Below are 10,313 nucleotides of genomic sequence, written 5' to 3'. Positions count from 1 at the left end.
TCTTCCTCTTCCTTCTCCTCCCCGTCTCTTTTCCTTTTTGTTTTGTTCTTTTAAAAATATTTTCTTTGATTTACTCATTTAATTTTATGTATATGAGTGTTTTACCTACATGTATGAAAGTGAACCCATGTCATGCAAGGCCCATACAGGTCAGAAGAGGGCTTCAGATCCCTTGGAACTAGAGTTATAGACCATTATTAGCCGCCATATGGCTGCTGGGAACAGAACCAGGGTCCTCGGGAAGAGCAGCCAGTGCTCTTAACCACCGAGTCATCTCTCTAGGCTCTTGTTTTGTCCTTGTAACAAGTTTTCACTCTGAGGCCAGGCTGGTTTTAAGTTCTCTGGGCCTTTGCACTGGCTGTGTGGCACTGTCCCTCTTTCTCCCATGAGTCTACAGTGTTTTCCTTTCATCTTGTCTTGAGGTCTGCCTTCAACTGCTGACCACCATCAGGTTCCCATTGGCCTTTCCCTACACTGCTGTTGCCAGATGGAAAAGTTCCTATTATTTGGTCATACTTGTTTTGTGTGGTGTCTGTCTTCCTTTATTAGAATGAAATTCTGTTGGGCCAGAAATAGTTTATTCATGCAGTCTGTCCTCAATAAATATTTGCTGAATGAACAGTTCAATGACTGAACAAATGAATTAGGCCTAGAACACAGGAAAGATTTTCTAACACTTCTTTTATGCCGTGTGCCAAGCTTGGGCTCCCTGGCCCAACCCGGGGCAGCTGAGGGTGCTTCTGCACCCCACGTACTTCAATTGCCCATTTCCACATCTGTCTTTCCACCATATTATAAAGTCACTGCGACCACGTTTATTTGTTTCTCTGCTGATTCCTAGGCTAGGCTCTTACTACACGCATACTTTTACTACGCAGAAGAAATGTACACTGTGCACCTTGTAATAAGAATCTGGGATTTAATTTTATTTGGTTATGCTATACACACATATACATCACACATTATGTGAGATAGGTATAGTATATGTCATACATTATATATTATACATTTTCTCAAGAATTAAACTATCTAGTTGAGAACTTTCACTTGTTTTTCTTGCTCACAGAGATATAAATAACACTTCATTTTGTAATACCTGCTCCTCAGCCCCAGGCACTGGAAAGCTACACTTCCAAGTCTCTAGCAGAAGAAAGCTTCTGAATTATGTCAGCAATAAAAATTTGGTGGGATCTGGGCTTAGCTTCCTCTAGTAGGCAATTCTGGGAGGAAACAAAGTTCTGAGTAGCTGTTATTAGCCCCCTTTCTCTAGGGAGATTCTGAAGGAAGTGCTTAAATATTTGGATCATGTCTACAAATGTGTAGCATACTAGCTCTTTCACAGAACCAAAGTGATTTTCCTGTATCAAAGATTTGCTGGAAAGTCAATCTTTTATAGATAGTGAAATACAGACTTTGTTACAATGAAATTCTAAGAACTCCCTATAGAAATTAATAGCTGCACTTAAAAAGTCCACACAGAGTCCTCTATGAAGGCGGCTCTGGGTTCCTGTCTCAATGTCGTCGGCACCATTGAAGCCACATGTGGGGAATAGCAGCCTGAGCTGTGGTTATAGACTTTGGTCCTCCTAAAGAGGAGATAAATGTTTGAATTGTATCACTAAAAGCTGGATGCATGTCTGAAGGCATTAGGAAAATAGCTCCTTGCCCATGCAGAATAAATGTCTGGGACTTACCTCCAGTTCTGCTACTTTCTAGCTATATCTGTAATTAACTCTTTCTGAACCTCATCTCTTCAGAGACAGTGTTTAAAAATGTCATCTTCAACTTGCATAGCGGAACATTTGGGCACAAATTCTTGACCAGATAGGACTTAACATATATAACAGAATCCCTGAAATCTGGTGGTGGTGGTGGTGGGATGCTGTGGGTGGCAGGGATGGGGGGGGTCTACATGTGATTGAGAACTATTATATGAAATGCACAAAAATACAGTAAAAATAAATAAATAAATAAATAAATAAATAGGCCTAAAGACAGAAAAACGTCATTAACCTAAACATTTAAACAATCTAAATCTAATTATTTTGGGTTTCCTGATGCTCCACTCCAACTATCTATATGCTTGACCTAGAAGATTAAATGATAGCTTTATAATGATCAAAGTAATTGCCTTAGAAGTTTGCATAGGGTGTCTCTTATTTATTTGTCAATTTATTGAAAGCAATTATTGGTCTTTGGTTTTACCCTGAAAAATGCCTAGATAGTGCTAGGGAAATGGCTGTCAGTAAAGTGCTTGCCTTGTAAGCATGAAGACCTGAGTTTGGTCCCCCAAACCCACACTAGCCATTGGGATACACTCTTGTAACTCCAGTGCTAGGGAGGTGGAAAACAGGGCAATCCCTGGGGCTTGATGACCAGCCATCCTAGCCTATTTGGTCATTGGATGGTGACTGAGGAAGGACAGAGGTCCTCTGGGTTCCTTACACATGTGCACATATGTGCATGTACAAAAGACACATGTGTACTCACACATAAACACAAATCACTAAACGATAACAGTAACCTTTGGGTTTTTTGGGGGGGGAGTCTTTTTGAGACACAGTATCCCTGTAGGCACACCTGTCCTGGAACTCACTATGGCGGCCAAGTTGGCCTCAATCTCACAGAGATCTGCCCACCTCTGCCTCCCAAATGCAGGGATTGAAAGCATACAACACCATGCCTGGCTACAACAGCCTAGTTTGTTATACATGGAGGAGGGCCTGTAATATGACCTCTTCCTGCTAACAGCAGTTCTCACTGTGCTGCCCAGCATCCCTATGCCAAGTAGTGCAAGATGTCTCTTAAGTCACCAAGAGTATTTGCTGCTGACTGAAGGCAGCAGAGAGTAAGCCCAGCCCAAGGGTAGTGCCTTTCAGGGATGGTATTTGCATATTGGCATCCTGTCATCTGTTCATGGTCATTGTAACAAGGGAGAGTGAGCAAGCTAAGAACTATGTTATTTCTTCAGAGTCTTGGAATTTTATTTCTTATAATCAAGTGTTCTAGCCTTGAGCTGACACCCGTTACAAGCTACCTTATATAAAGTGGCTGAGTGAATTCAGTTTCAGAGAGACACAATGTGGTTTGAGGTTTACTTTGTTTTAAGGTAACTGATTAGGTTCATCTCATTGTCTAATCCAGCAATGCTGATATAATTATTTTGGTATATTCATGCTTACAGAAGTACATGGTAATGCCAACACTACAGCATCACTTCAGTAAATCTCTAAGGTACAGATAAAGACCTCTAATGATCCATTAAACATGCCAGATGAACCAGGAACGTGAGACCACATTGAGGGCAGTCACCCAAACCAGGAACTGGATTAGCACCCTGACACCTTCCTCTCCGTCATCCTTCAAACCAAACAGTCCCTGGATCCCACTGTTTTTACCTCTACATGCCCTGAACTGAGAATCTCCAAGCAACTGCCACTGCATCTCCGGTCTTCATTTCATTTGGACTTGCAGTAGACACCTCACCTCTGGTCTCTTAACTGTCTCCCTGGCCTTTCAACTAACCGAACCCACCAAATCAGAAACCAAACTTTCTAAAGAAACTAAAATCCCTAGATAGGTTATTATCACCATCAAAGAATAGTGCTAACACATGTTGGTGCGTATACACGTTTTTTAAATGAAGTAAACAGTAAATCCTTGAAGAGAAGCCCATGCGAGGAGATTTGATGGGTATTTCAGTAGCATCAGTGCCTATGCATTTAATTTTTATGAACAACTACTTATTATTGTCAAAGTTACTGGTGTTACATTATAGCAACGACATAAAATGAGTTAATGGAAATAAACACATTAGGATATAGTATCAATTAATTGAAAGTAAGACTATTGAGCAAAGGACAGTAGATGTGAAGTAGGGTTAAGGTCAACAGTGAAAAATTAGTAGAACCACCCTGACCCAAGCTAGTGAGTTGTAATTGTTGATTTATATACTTACCTGCCTCTCCTCTGAGACACGACTTCCTCCAGGTCAGAACTGGTCTTTTCACAGTGCTGGCATGTGGTAGTTTTACTTTCCAAAAAACTGAAAGCAAAATATTTCAGGGGTGACTGAAGCCAGGCAATTCACCATCTGGATATATCTGTGTGAATGCTGACTGCTAGGCTGGTATTTAGACAAAATGGCAATATCAGTAAGATAGCATCTTCAATACCTAGCTTTGAAATGTGCCAATGAGCAATAGACATGCATTCTGGAAATTAGTTCAAAAGGAGGGTTTGAAGTAGTATCTTCATATTATCAAAGGGTTTCAGTGCAAAGCAAAAGCATTCAGTCTCTTACTTGATCAATCTTTTTGACCAAAATGATGGGAACCATATAGAAAACTGAATCCTTGTCTTAAATAATATCCTCCCTCTTTGGGTCTCTATTACTGTGTGATGGTAAATAGGTACTATATACTTGGCTTTTTAAAATAAAGATGTTGTCTTCTGAAATAATCACTTCAAATTCTAAAAATGACATTAAAAATGAAAGCACAGAATTCTACAAATTAGATTTTAAAATGAAAACACAAAGCACATTTTAAGCCCTTCTTTCATGAATAAATACACTTTTCCATTTTTATACTGCCCTGTTGAGTATTAAAGTTCAAGGATCTTGTCAGTCAGCAATAAGCAGTGACACATGACAGGCTAACTCACACTGGTGTTGGTGCTAGGCTGAGCAGAGTCAGGGCCAGGTCTAAGGGTCTAAGCGCTGCCTCTTGGCATTCAGTCAGGAGGGTGTCCCTCTAGGAGATGTCACTGTTCATTCCTCTCTGTCCTTGAAATCCGTGTGCTTGACTAACCTCCTCCCTTTGGGACAGGGTTTAATTTGTTTCCATGAGCTGTACAAAGATGAGAATGTTTAGAGCTGTGAATATTTTCCCCCAACGGAGTTTTCTATAAGCAAGCACTCACCATAACATCTTCAGGTCACTGTGCTGTATTGAGAATGCTGCTTTAGTGTTCTCAAGAGTGGAGCTTGCCAAATGGCATGACCTTTTCGAGATCTTAACTAGAGAAAGAGACAGACTTTGGAACTAAAGAAGGGCCTTAACAGTCAAATCCATCAATTTGTGGAAGGTGCTAGGAGGAAGCCAGGTGTTAAATAGAATACTTTTTAAAAGGAGCTTCAAAAAAGAAAAAGAAAAAGAAAAAAGAGCTTCAAAAGATTTTGGAGTGCAATTAACTCTCTGTTAGGAAACATGCCCTTAGGACTATTTCACAGCCTCAGTGAAGACATTTAAGATTAAGTTTCCATAAAGAATTTTAGATGACATCCTTTAAATATAGAATCACTGAATTGGATGTCAGGTCCCCAAAGGCATCTTTGAGATGTGGACAACAGTGTGCATCTAAAACTCTTGCTAATGAGGTAACTTGCGTGGTGTTGTAGAACTGCATGTCTTGTGGGGCCTATCAAACAGCTGCCCATAGCTTTCTTGGTTTACCCTGCTTTTCCATCTGTTTTACCTGTCTCTGCTTCTGAATAATTTATTTTACCATTTGCATAAATAGTGCACCTGTCTGAAAGCTAGCTCTTACACCTAAATAATTTAGGGAAATAAACTCTTTCATCTTTATTGAAATAATGTAATGACTTTTAAGAACAAAGCCCTTAAATAAGCAGCTCTTGGGGACATGTCTAGTTTTTTAACTATACACTAAACAGTGTGAAAGGTCAATATCAATCTCTTTTTAAAATTAAAATGACATTTCCTACTTTTGCTTTAAGATGATGAGTTTTAGAAACTATTTTGACTTTTTAAGTTTTTTTCTAGTGAGGTTTTTCCTCTCTCCATTTAGAACTTTCATCTGTGGGTGGTTTTAACATTTTAGATCCTAACTGAAATCTTGCTCAGCTCTTACCTGTCTATGAGAAACAGCAATATAGTCACATGCTTTTGGCAACATACATATTGTGATAAGCACTCTTCCACCATTAGCTAGCAGACATGGCAGGCTGTGATAAACACTCCAGGTAGATGTGTTCTGCCTCTGTGAAGGTCATCTTGCTGAAGGGATATTTCAAGTGCTTTTCACTGTGAAAGGAGATTCAGTTGTCATACATACTTGTCAACGGAAGTTCACAGATCTATTTATTTAGTTACTTGCTTATTTATTTATGTGTGTGTGTGTGTGTACTTGCATGTGTGTGTGTGTGTACTTGCATGTGTGTGTGTGTGTACTTGCGTGTGTGTGTGTGTACTTGTATGTGTGTGTGTGTACTTGCATGTGTGTGTGTGTGTACTTGCGTGTGTGTGTGTGTACTTGTATGTGTGTGTGTGTACTTGCATGTGTGTGTGTGTGTACTTGCGTGTGTGTGTGTGTACTTGTATGTGTGTGTGTGTACTTGCATGTGTGTGTGTGTGTACTTGCGTGTGTGTGTGTGTACTTGTATGTGTGTGTGTGTACTTGCATGTGTGTGTGTGTGTACTTGCGTGTGTGTGTGTGTACTTGTATGTGTGTGTGTGTACTTGCATGTGTGTGTGTGTGTACTTGCGTGTGTGTGTGTGTACTTGTATGTGTGTGTGTGTACTTGCATGTGTGTGTGTGTGTACTTGCGTGTGTGTGTGTGTACTTGTATGTGTGTGTGTGTACTTGCATGTGTGTGTGTGTGTACTTGCGTGTGTGTGTGTGTACTTGTATGTGTGTGTGTGTACTTGCATGTGTGTGTGTGTGTACTTGCGTGTGTGTGTGTGTACTTGTATGTGTGTGTGTGTACTTGCATGTGTGTGTGTGTGTACTTGCGTGTGTGTGTGTGTACTTGTATGTGTGTGTGTGTACTTGCATGTGTGTGTGTGTGTACTTGCGTGTGTGTGTGTGTACTTGTATGTGTGTGTGTGTACTTGCATGTGTGTGTGTGTGTACTTGCGTGTGTGTGTGTGTACTTGTATGTGTGTGTGTGTACTTGCATGTGTGTGTGTGTGTACTTGCATGTGTGTGTGTGTGTACTTTCATGTGTGTGTATGTGTACTTGCATGTGTGTGTATGTGTGTGTAATAGCATGTATGGATTCCTCTACACTGAATGAAGCCACATATGTATAAAGTCCTAAATAAATGGAGACACAGGCCATGCCCATGGATCAGCTGCCTCAGTATTAAGATTTCAATCATAAACTAATTTCCAGTTTCAATGTAATCCTAGTCGTGTACTTGTATGTGTGTGTGTGTGTGCTTGCATGTGTGTGTGTGTGTGTGTGTGTGTGTGTGTGTGTGTGTGTACTTGCATGTGTGTGTGTGTAGCCAGAAGCTGACTTCATGTATCTTCCTTTATGGTTCTCTGTCTTAATTTTTTGAGACAGGGTGTCTCACTGAGCCTAGAGCTCATGGATGGACTGTACGACTGGCCAGCCAGCACTAGGAATCCTTCTCTCTTCTCTTCCTCATGCTGGGATCATAGGCACTCACTGCCCTACCCAATTTTTAAAAATTTAATGTGGATGCTGTGTCTGAACTCTTCATGGTATTTTTTTCAATGTAATTTTTAATGAATTTTTGTGCATTTTATACAATAGAATTAATCATATTTAGACCCCTCCCCTATCTGCACCCCCTGTAGCCTGCCCACAGGATTTTGTGCATTCTGCCATACATGTTAAGGCCTGTTGATGAATTCCTTGTGTTTGAACAGCAAGCACTTTACCCACTGAGCCCATCTCTTGAGACCAAGTTAACAATCACATAAACAATCAAACTTCAGTGATGACAAGAATGGAAAGTGTCTCACATCAAACCTCTGTTCAGTTGCTGACTAGCTGTGCCACTCTGAGTGATTTATTCCTTTTTCTGAACACTGACTTCCCCGTTTGTGAATGGGGACAGTACCCATGCCCACCCTGTGAAACGAGGATGATGGCGATACCTCTCCTATGGGGTCCAATACAACATTCTCTTACTTGGCATTCACATTAAAAGTTTAAGTGTTGGCAGTTCTGGGGTGGTGAGAGATGGCTCAGCAGTTAAGAGCCATGCTGCTTTTCAAGAGGACCCATGTTGAATACCTCACAACCACCTGCCACTCTAGCTCCAAGGGATCTGACACCTCTTCTGGCCTCTGGGCACCTGCAAATATGCTGCATTCACTCACATATACACAGACACACAGACATGTACAGACACACACACGCATGTGTGCACGCACATGTATACATAAATAAAAATAATAAAATAAATATAAAAGAATTGCCAGCTCTGAGCTATCTTGGATGAATAAAATGTAAAAATTTTAAAAATTAATAAATTTGAAAAAATTCTAAAATGCTTTATACTAGTCCCTCTTCCTTTTATACCGAGTAAATGAAACATAATTCTGATTGAAAAACTGCACTTGCTGATTCATCAGTGACCATCAGAGTACCCAGTACATATAGTGTGCTGCTGTGTAGAATAATGCTCACCACTTGTTAAATAGAGCTGACGGTTTCTACTGACCGGCCCAGGATACTTGGTCTTTTTGAAGTCTTAGATTGCTTTTCTTAGTTTTACTTCAACTTGCAGTTGCCATTTTTGCGTTTATAGGATTGCCTGCAGCACCTTTTCTCCTCTTGTCTGTTTCTGCTTGTAATCTATTGCAGGTTTGGAACATAAAGTTCTAAGATGTATGTTTTCCTATGAATGTGCTTCAGTGCAACAATGTTGAGACCTTTTGTTTTCCACTGCTCAGTTGCTGAAATTGTGCCAGACCCTAAGTGTGAACTGTATTGACTTGCCAATCAGTAAAATGCTTATTACATAAAGATTTGGTTATTTTAACAACTAGGAACGGTGCACAATAAATTCTCACTTATCCAAAGTTTAGCACTTATAATCGAACCAGTTAGAATAACACTAACAAAATCACAAGTCAAGAAAGCAAGTTTAGGCTATGCTTCCTAAAGTTTTTAGATTTGTCTGAGCTAATGGTGTTCAAATTATTGGGAAAAGATTCATCTTCATGATGAAATCCCTACTGTGAGCATGGTAGTGTGTGGCGTAATCCAAACACAAGGATAAAGGTTGTTTGTATGTACAGAGAGCAGCTTGTTGAAGGTAGGGTTGCAGGATTTCAGGAATGAGGGTAGAGACTCAAATAAATTGCATATACTAAAACACAGTGGGAGTTATGATACAAATGTGCTTAGAATATAATAGGGCCGTAAGAGCAGAATGGTCCTTTCTATGCCCTGGGGCCCAAGGAAAGGGGAAGGCTATACCCTCAAGAATGAACTGCTATTCTGGAGCTAAAGCAGGTAGAGATGACATCATTTAGAGGCTGACGTGGTTTGAACCGTTGCTGGGGAACTCTACACAGTCCTGTGGCTGGAGGATGCTATGCATGTTGGGATGGGAGAGTACTGAAATGCGACTATAAGGTAGATTGGTCATGAAACGATTTCAGTACTGTGCCGAAAACTCTGCATTTTGGAGCAAGAGTGGGGGAGGGGGTCCACAGAAATGCTGTTAAGCAGGGAACTAAGTAAGACCTGATCTGTATGTGCCAATGGTGCTTCTGATGGTCACATGGCGAGTAGATGAAGGTAAGGAAGAGTAGAACCTGAAAATCATGATGGTGGAGCCGTGATGGCCAATGAAGGCAGCTACCAACCCTGAGCTCAGGAAGTGAAATATGTGGACAGGGCATAGTGAGTAGAGAACAGTAAGTCTGGTTGATGGCTTAGGTGCCAGAGGTGAAGAGGAGCAGAAACTTGTGAGGGAGCCTCAGGGGAGTAGAATCAGGAACAAGTCCAGGTTCACAGCTTGGTGACTGGTTGGCTAGCTGTGCTGTTCACTGGGATGGGAAATAGGAGAGCAAATTGTAGGGAATGCTCGAGTGAGTCTGGGATATCTTGACTGTGAGGCACTTCTGGCCTAATTTAGTGGCCAGTGTGTGTCCAGTATAATGGATGGATGCATACTGTATTATGGAAAATTAGTGTTAAATGAGTAGTCAAGATTCATCTGTTAGGGTGAGAGGCAAATCATAGCAAGATACAGAAGTCTCTAGAAATAAGTGTGAGCTAGATAAGGGAAAGGGAGGGAGGGTGCTCTGTCACACGGAAATGTTCCAGGCAATTTCTTGTTGGAGTACTTCAACTTTAGGACCCAATGGCAGAAGCCGGTGCGGGAAGTAGCGGTATGTTCCATTCTCCCCTGGCTAACATGAGTTCTGGCTGTCGTCACTGTCTCCAACAGTTAGCTCATTAAGAATGCTTGACTCTTGGGTTTTCTGTTTCCTCTACCATGCCTGTCTTCCCTCGGTAAGGGAAAACCCCTTCTCTGTAGTCCTGTCATTCTCCACAAGATCTTCTATGTAACAGCAGCTCC

This window comes from Nannospalax galili, unplaced genomic scaffold (genome assembly GCF_000622305.1).
Source record: "Nannospalax galili isolate Female #2095 unplaced genomic scaffold, S.galili_v1.0 scaffold557, whole genome shotgun sequence".
NCBI classification, from domain to species: Eukaryota; Metazoa; Chordata; class Mammalia; order Rodentia; family Spalacidae; genus Nannospalax; species Nannospalax galili.
Note: the sequence above shows the minus strand (reverse complement) of the source record.